This window comes from Chenopodium quinoa, unplaced genomic scaffold, assembly GCF_001683475.1.
Source record: "Chenopodium quinoa cultivar QQ74 unplaced genomic scaffold, ASM168347v1, whole genome shotgun sequence".
Classification (NCBI taxonomy): domain Eukaryota; kingdom Viridiplantae; phylum Streptophyta; class Magnoliopsida; order Caryophyllales; family Amaranthaceae; genus Chenopodium; species Chenopodium quinoa.
In genome coordinates, this window is record NW_018743136.1 from 3,380,191 (window position 1) to 3,388,602 (window position 8,412).

General features: G+C 32.7%; 1 long non-coding RNA gene across 1 annotated transcript; it reads left to right on the forward strand.

Moving 5' to 3' along the window:
* Positions 1–369: 369 nt before the first annotated feature.
* LOC110732025 lies at positions 370–1,217 on the forward strand. The gene is made up of 2 exons (XR_002513419.1): positions 370–663; positions 867–1,217. It is a non-coding gene; the product is annotated as an uncharacterized LOC110732025 (long non-coding RNA).
* Positions 1,218–8,412: the final 7,195 nt, after the last annotated feature.

Sequence of the window (8,412 nt, forward strand, 5' to 3'; positions counted from 1 at the left end):
AAAAACTCTGTAATGTTTGTAGAGGAAGAAGAATGGCGGAAAGTGTTCTCGAGTTGATGTATTGGTTGCAACTCGTACAAGAAAATCTGAGAAGGTTGTGAATGCAATCAATTTGGCAAATAACACTCATGCAGTAGTAAGTTTATAAGTTTTATGTTTGTTATTTTCCATTTAACATTTACCATCTTATCTTCTAACTTAATATTGTTTATTCATAGGATGAGATAAACAAATTAAAGGAACAAAGATAGCAAGGTCTTAATGAGAAAAAAGATGAGAAAATTATTCATGATGTGCTTGGCAAAGATACACATGGGTATTTGAAAGCATATGGACCTGGTAGAAGTATTACGCAACATTTTCAAGTAAATCCCTCTCGAATTGATCTTACTCAAGAGGTGAATGAAGTTAAAAAGAAAGCAGATCAAGCAATTGAAGATGCAAGAAAAGAAGCTGAAAATGCTATAACAGAAGCAGAATAGGCTAAATTAGATGTTGAACAAGCCAAAAAAGAGGCGGAAGCTGTTAAGAATGACGTGAACAGAAAAATTGCTGATAATAATGCAGTTTGGGAGAAGAAGTTTAGTCAACTTCTGGATTTTCTTGGAGCAGGAAGTTCATCAGATTCTGATGTTTCAGGATGTCAAGGTTCAAAGGAATGAAGTAAGTAATGTTATCTTCACCGGTTATGCATTATACATTTTATCTTATATGCAATACAATTGTTACATTTTTTAAAGCTAAAGAATCTTGACCTCTTACGATTGGCTTATAGTCTTCCTAAAACTCACATTCATTACGATTGGCTTATATTCATTACAATTGGCTTATATTAACTTGATCATTTATCTATTTATTTATTGTAGGTAACAAGGAGCGGAGCACAAACATATTGTCACATGGTATATATAGAGTATATATTGTTCTTTAGCAACATGATTTGAGTGTTCTTTTTATTTATTTATTTATTTTTTTTTTTTTTGTAAGAGTGAGCTAGTGATGAGACAATGAGACAATTGATTTATAGTATGTTTGTATGTATGGATATCAAACTCAAGTATGTTTGAATGTACGGGATTCCAAGACATTAATATGGTTTTTTTTAATGTTATGTATCTATTTCAGCAATGACAAATATGACATATTTGAGGAAAACTCCATCTGTAATATTTAGTTATGCTTATATCATAGATAATGCTGCAACAAATTAAAGCTTATGCCTATTGAAATTAGTAGCCACGATAATCATTAGTGTCAAGAGATATTATTTGTCATGGTAGCAATGTGGCAATGGATTTATTTGTCACGGTATTATTTGTGGCAAACAAATAAATTAGCTACGGTATATTGCGGGGACAAAGTTTATTAGCCACAATAATATTTGTGGCAAAGAAGATTGCTGGTCACGGTAATGTTTGTGACAACCAAGTTTATTAGCCACGGTAGAATTTGTGGCGAAGAACTTGTTAGCCACATTAATATTCGTGGCAAGTGAATTTGTTTGCCACGTACATACCCGTGGCATAAAAATTGAAATTTGTCACGACATCAATTTTCCCGTGGCAAATTTCCTAGCCACGACCTCTTGTGTCACGGGAGTAAATTTCAAAATTCCCGTGGCTACACTACATTGCCACGAGAATTTTAAACTTGTGCCACGATTTTACTCGTGGAACAAAGGTCAATTTGTTGTAGTGTTACATCGATATCCATATTATCAATATCAGCATCACTGGGATAATCTTTAGGAATCCTGTACATTACATATCTAGCTTTGTCATCTTTAACTTTCTTCAAATCAATGCTAGTAAATTGTACACCCTGGTCTTCCTTTTTTTCAACTTTCTTTTCATATAAATCTTCATCATCATCAGTGTCTTCAAGCTTAAACTCAATATTGTCCAACCGTAAAGCTTTTAAAAGAGCTTGTTCACTTTTTCCAACATATTGTTTTGGTATGGCATGAGGATACAGTTTCACAGTGCCAAAATCAATATTTTCTGCAGCAGACTTAATCCTCTCATTCAGACTTTCACAACTCCAATTCATTACAAATGGGTTCCGATGCAAAGTGGTTCCAAACTCAAAATTTTGCAAAAATGCAATTACAAAAGCAATAAGACATCCATTTACTTGTTTGGATTTAGTTTTCAACTCCTCTCCTGCCTTCTTCTTCAAAAGAAATGCTTGAAAGTCTGCTATTGAACAACATAAGAAGTCCATAACATAACTAGCCCAGTTGAAAGACTTAATGAAACGTACATCTTCTAAAGACTTGATGATGTTAAAATTGGGGTTTGGGGGACTTATCACCCATTGGAGCCAAAACGTTAGAGACAACAAACATAACAAATAGTTTCTTAAAATCAGAACCACCCTGTCTATTTTTCTCAAAACATTTGATAAGTAACAAAATTGACATATGTCTTCTTCTTCTTACTCTGAACAACTTTTTCGGATTCCTTCTTACTTGGAACAACTTTTTCTTCTGTTTTCCTCTTCTTTTTATTCTGTGCTTCAGATTCATTTCCCTTTTCTGAATCATCTTCTACATCCAAACACAAAAACTTCCTCCACTCTATCTTCAAATACTCGTCAGGATTAAACGATTTCTTGTTTTTAGAAATCTCTTTCACAGCTATATCGGTATAAGGAATACCCAACACATCAACAATATCAGAACTATCAATATGAATTGCATGTTCCTTTTTACCCACAATCAGATTTCTAGCCTTGGGATTATAATGAGTTACTATATAACTATACAACTGATGTCTAATATTTTCCTTCAAATTCATATGAAGCAATCCACCAAAACCAATGTCTATTACATCCTTCTTTTGCTCATCACTTAAATCTTCCAGAATTTGACAAAGATAATTAGGACCAGATTTATTTCCAAGTTCAAAGTCTGAAATATCATCTTTAGTAAGAGCACTGAAAAATTAAAAAGTATAAAATAACATTAAAATTATAAGATGAATAAAACAAACTTATTCCTGACAATAATTATGTTATTCATGATAATAGTAATCTTATTTCTGAGGCTAATTATCTTTTTCCTAACAAAATTAAATTAATTTCTGACCAAAATAATCTTAATCCTAATTGAAGAAATATTATTCATTACTGAAGAAATTTCAATACTGACAAGAAGAACTTAATTTCTGATCAAAATCATCTAAATCCTGACAAACATATACTAATTTCTGATAGAAAGAATATAATTCCTTACAATATAATAGTGCATCCTGACAAACATATACTAATTTCTGATAGAAAGAATATAATTCCTTACAATATAATAGTGCATCCTGACAAAAATAACGTATTTAGATTATAAGATGAATTAAACAAACTTATTCCTGACAATAATTATGTTATCCCTGATAAAAGTAACCTTATTTCTTTGCATAAATATCTTTTCCCTAACAAAAATAACTTCATTTCTGACTAAAATAATCTTAATCCTGATGAAAGCATTATAAAAGGTAATGACACATATCTTAGGCCTGATTTAAATAATCTTATTTCTGAGCATAATTATCTTTTTACTGACAAAACTATCTTCATTTCTGACCAAAATAATCTTAATCCTGATAAAAGATATAATCTTAATCCTGATTGAAGCAATATTATTCATTTCTGATGTAATTTCAATACTTAGATAAACTTAATTTCTGACCAAAAATATCACATTGAAATTGTGAAAAAGAATAAAACGATCTTATTCCTGACAATAATTATGTTATCATTGATAATAGTAATCTTATTTCTGAGGCAAATTATCTTTTTCTTGACAAAAATAACTTAATTTCTGACCAAAATAGTCTTAATCCTAATTGAAGAAATATTATTCATTACTGAAGTAATTTCAATACTGACAAGAAGAACTTAATTTCTGACCAAACTATCTAAATCATGACAAACATATACTATTATCAAAATAAAATAATAAAATTCAAGATAATATTATAAAATGCTAATTTCTGATAGAAAGAATATAATTCCTGAACATATAATAGAGAATCCATACAAAAAAAATGTATTATCAAATTATAGCAATATAATTACATACAACAGTAAGCTAATTGTACACAAAAATATTCTACATAAAAACCTTAAGTTCTATGTTTACTAACAACAAATTGCATTTTATCGAACATCTGGCATGCATCTGGTTATACAAACAAAATTTTTTTTCGAATTTAAAAGAATTTATTTCGAATGTAACACCTAACAGATCGACTTCATTTAGAACCTGGTTTAGGACCACGCTTCTTCAATGGAGGCTGTGAATGATCACTACAGAACAAAATATTAAATTAGTGAATAAGAATTTTTTTTAAAAAGTATAACCTAAAAATAACTGAAAATAATAAACCTTTCAGCCATTGCAACTATCTGAATCTGTGTTGGTGTTGTTTAGTTCGTTTCTTATAAACTTTTAGAGATGAAAGGTCAGCCATTAATGTAGTCGAAAAGGACGAATATTAGGGTTTATATAAAAAAAATTAAAATTAAGTAATGGAGTGTAACTGCAAATAAAATTAAAGCTAGAAACTAAAGGAGTTATGCGAAATATTCGGGAAAATGGAGGCAATTTGATAGTAATGGAGTGTAACTGCAGAAAACGTGGGGAAGAAGGAGAAAGGCAGAACGTTGGAATGAATTTTGATTTTTTAAAAAAATGAAAAAAAAAAAACAGTTTAATTAATGTCCGGGTCGTGCGCGGGCGGAACTGTTAATAAATGGGCCGCGGGCGGGCCAACTAAAAGAACGGACTCACATCAGTCCATTCTACACAATATTTTTCAATATTAAATTAACAACACTAATCTACAAATAAGAACACCCAACCCAAGACTAATTCAAACTGCTATTCCCCATTATTCACAAAACCCATTGCAGCAACACTAAAACTAAAATTACTTCAAAAGAAAAAGAAAACAGTAGCAGCAAAAAAGTTCAATAATTTCTAACTTCAACACCAAAACTACCCAAAGCAATCACAAATTGTCAAACATTATTAATATAGCATAGATTTACAATAAAACAACAAATAAATTTGATAATTGAATTAAAATAAAATTAGGGCATTCAAATTAATTCAACTACTTACCACAATTCAGAAAATATTGAGCGTCGTACACTTGAAGACAATTGAGTATTTGAAACTCAGCGGTGGTGGGTACGGAGACGGTGGCGGCGACAGCAGTGGGTGTGGGTCCCTCGTAACTTCGCAGATCACTTGTTGAAACTTTTTTTTATTATTTTTCGTGATTTGTTTACCAGATGAAGTAAAAAGTGATTTTGTTTAAAAAAAATTATTTTATACAAAACCGCTACTTCAAGTAGCGGTTTACTGATACAATAACCGCTACTTCAAGTAGCGGTTTTATTATACACCGCTACTTGAAGTAGCGGTTCTCTAACAAACCCGTAAAAAAATTAATTACTCTGAACCGATGACGTGGACGGTAAGGTGGTAATTTAATATAAAGGGAATGTATTTAGGGAATTGGAGTTTTTCCCAACATTATTTTGGGAAAGAGCTCTGACTTGGCGCCACATGAGCAATATGTGTCACCTTATGTGTTTCATTCATTACCCTAAAACTCTTCACATGTATAACATTTATACTTAATTTCCCCATAAAATGTAACTCCTAAATTATTGTTGCAATTAAGACATTTTGTTGATTCTTTGGATGCTAATTTCCTAGATTCAATACTAACCAAGCAATTTACATATACTCTGTATCATTTACATAAATTATTATTTTATTATTATTATTGTATTCTTATTCACTTATAAATATTGGTGAACACAACCCTTTTATATTTAGTTTTTTCAAATATATAAATATATAGTGATCCGAGGCATCTCTTGGGCTAATAACTAATTTAATTTAATCAATCTATGTGTCAAAAAAAAAAAGGAAAAATTCACATTTACTACCAGCAAAAGCACCCCGTATCAGATTTACTACATGTCTAAAAAAATATTTTATATTACTACCACCATAACTCCCTAACTGTAGAAATAACTACTAGTGACTAACTCCGTTACTGTATCTGTTTGAGGGGCCCACAACTATGGCAGTCACCCCTCCACTTCATTGCCACCACCTCCCCCCTGCCGGCACTGGCGCGACCCCACCACACCCCCATGCCGGCGCGACCCCATTCCCTCCCTTTCCCCCACCTACGCAGACAACCCCCCCTTTTCTCGTTGTTGCTTCCCCAACCTCCACCCCGTACAGGAAATCGCCCCCCTCTCTATTCCCCACTCCGAAAATCGCCCCCCTCCCTAATTCTAAACCACCAGCCCCAAACCACCCTAAACGAGGGTTTCGATTTCGGTGGTTTGGGGCTGGTGGTTAAGGATTCCGAATTCGATTTTGATTTCTAGTTTTAGGGTTTCGATTGGCTGGTGGTTTGGGGCTGGTGGTCGGGGCAACAAGAAGGAGAAAGGGGTTCGTTGGCTGCGTAAGGGTGGGGGAAAGGTCGGGGCGCCGCCGATGAAGAATTTGGTGGAGTTTCGCGGCGGAGGTGACGGTTTAGCAGCGGGCAGGTGACGATTTTGGTGCACCGACAACGAGGTTAGGGGTGGTTGGCAGGTGGGGAAATGGAGGAGGTGGGGTTTGCCGGTTTCAGGGAAACATTTGGTTGCCAGCAAGTGGAGGGGGGAGGGTGGCTGACGCTGGGAAGGGGAGGGGAGGTGTTTGAGATTTTTTTTTTAAAAGTTTTTTTTTATATAATTTAAATTATTATTTAATGAAATATGGCCACTTAAAGAAATCTTAACGGATTCTGTTAAGTGGTAGCAAAATATACAGTTAGGGAATTTGTGTGGTAGTAATTTAAAATATTTTTTTAAACAGGTAGTAAATGTAACACGGGGTGTTTTCGCTGGTAGTAAATGTCAATTTTTCCAAAAATTAATTCATCTCGATACCGTTCATTTGGGTTCGATCATTGACTTGCCTCTATACTTGTATATAGGTTTGTTAAGTGTTTATAAATTTAGTTTGATCGAGGGAGGATTAGCTTCAACGACCTAGTTCCACCCCTCGTCAATATTTTACTCCATTTGACTTTTCATGGTCTCCAAGACACGTCTTACAATGCTTTTATCTCCGTTTTCATACGTGTAAATATTAAAAAAACATAGATATTAAAAATAAATATACAACGAGATTAATCCAACAAAATCCCACATGACTATATCATTTCTTATAAATTTAGAGGATTTTAAGGACAAAGATTTTAAAGTTGTAGCCATATTTTACAATGGAGCTAAACATTAGGAACATGGGGAGTATTAGGTCTTGTTCACTTCACCTTATTTTTTCTGAAATGAAATTATTTTTACTGAATTGAAATTATATTTGCTAAAATTAAATTATTTTTACTGAACTAAACTTATTGTTACCGAAATGAAATTAGTTTTTGCTGTAGTGGAACTATTTTATTAATTCTCTATTATATGTGTTCTTTAAAGTTACTGATTTTTACTAAACTGAAATTATTTTTAGTGAACCGAACTTATTTTTACCGAACTGAAATTACTTTTGCTGAACTAACATTAATTTATTTAATATTATTATTGTGAGTTGAACGAAGTAAACGGGGCCTTAATGGTTATAGATTGTATTTTACTCGAGAAAATTATATTTACTTAACTAAACTTAGGCCTTGTTCACTTCGCCTTAGCTTACAAAAATAATTTCAAGTAAAAATAATGTCAATTCAGTCAAAAACAATTATAATTTAATAAAAATAAGTTCAGTTCAGTAAAAATAATTTTAGTATGTTATTGTGAAGTCTAGCACAGCCATCCGATTTAACAACTAAGTTTTGATTTAGGAGGAAATAGTTTTGATTAGAAACGGGTATGTTTGAAACGAGTTCATTTGGTTTGAAGGACGGTTCAATTTGGTTCTGATTATTTTCGGGTTAATTCGGTTTAAATTTATTTGTGCACTTTAGTTTTGAATTGAAACAGATCCATTTAGCTAGAAGGACGGTCAATTTGTGATTATTTTCGGGTCAGTTCGGGTTATTGTCGTCTTAGTTTATAATCGGGTTGGTGATTATATAGATCTGGTTTATTGGGTAGCATGTCAAACTGGGTCGGATTAAAATGGCTTCATTTCGTTGGTGGGTCCATTCGGATCGAGGAAAAAACTTATGGGTCAGTTTGATTCAGATTAATTTAGGCCGGGTTAAAACCATGTTCTAAGCAGGTTTGGTTGAGTTGTAGCAATGTCAATTGTTACTCTCGTCCGTTTCGTAATATTTGCAACACTTTTCTTTTACATTCGTTTCATAATAATTGCAACACATCTTTATTTGGTAAGGACCAACTATATATCATTCTAAAATATCTCCCACTAACCCTAGTTTT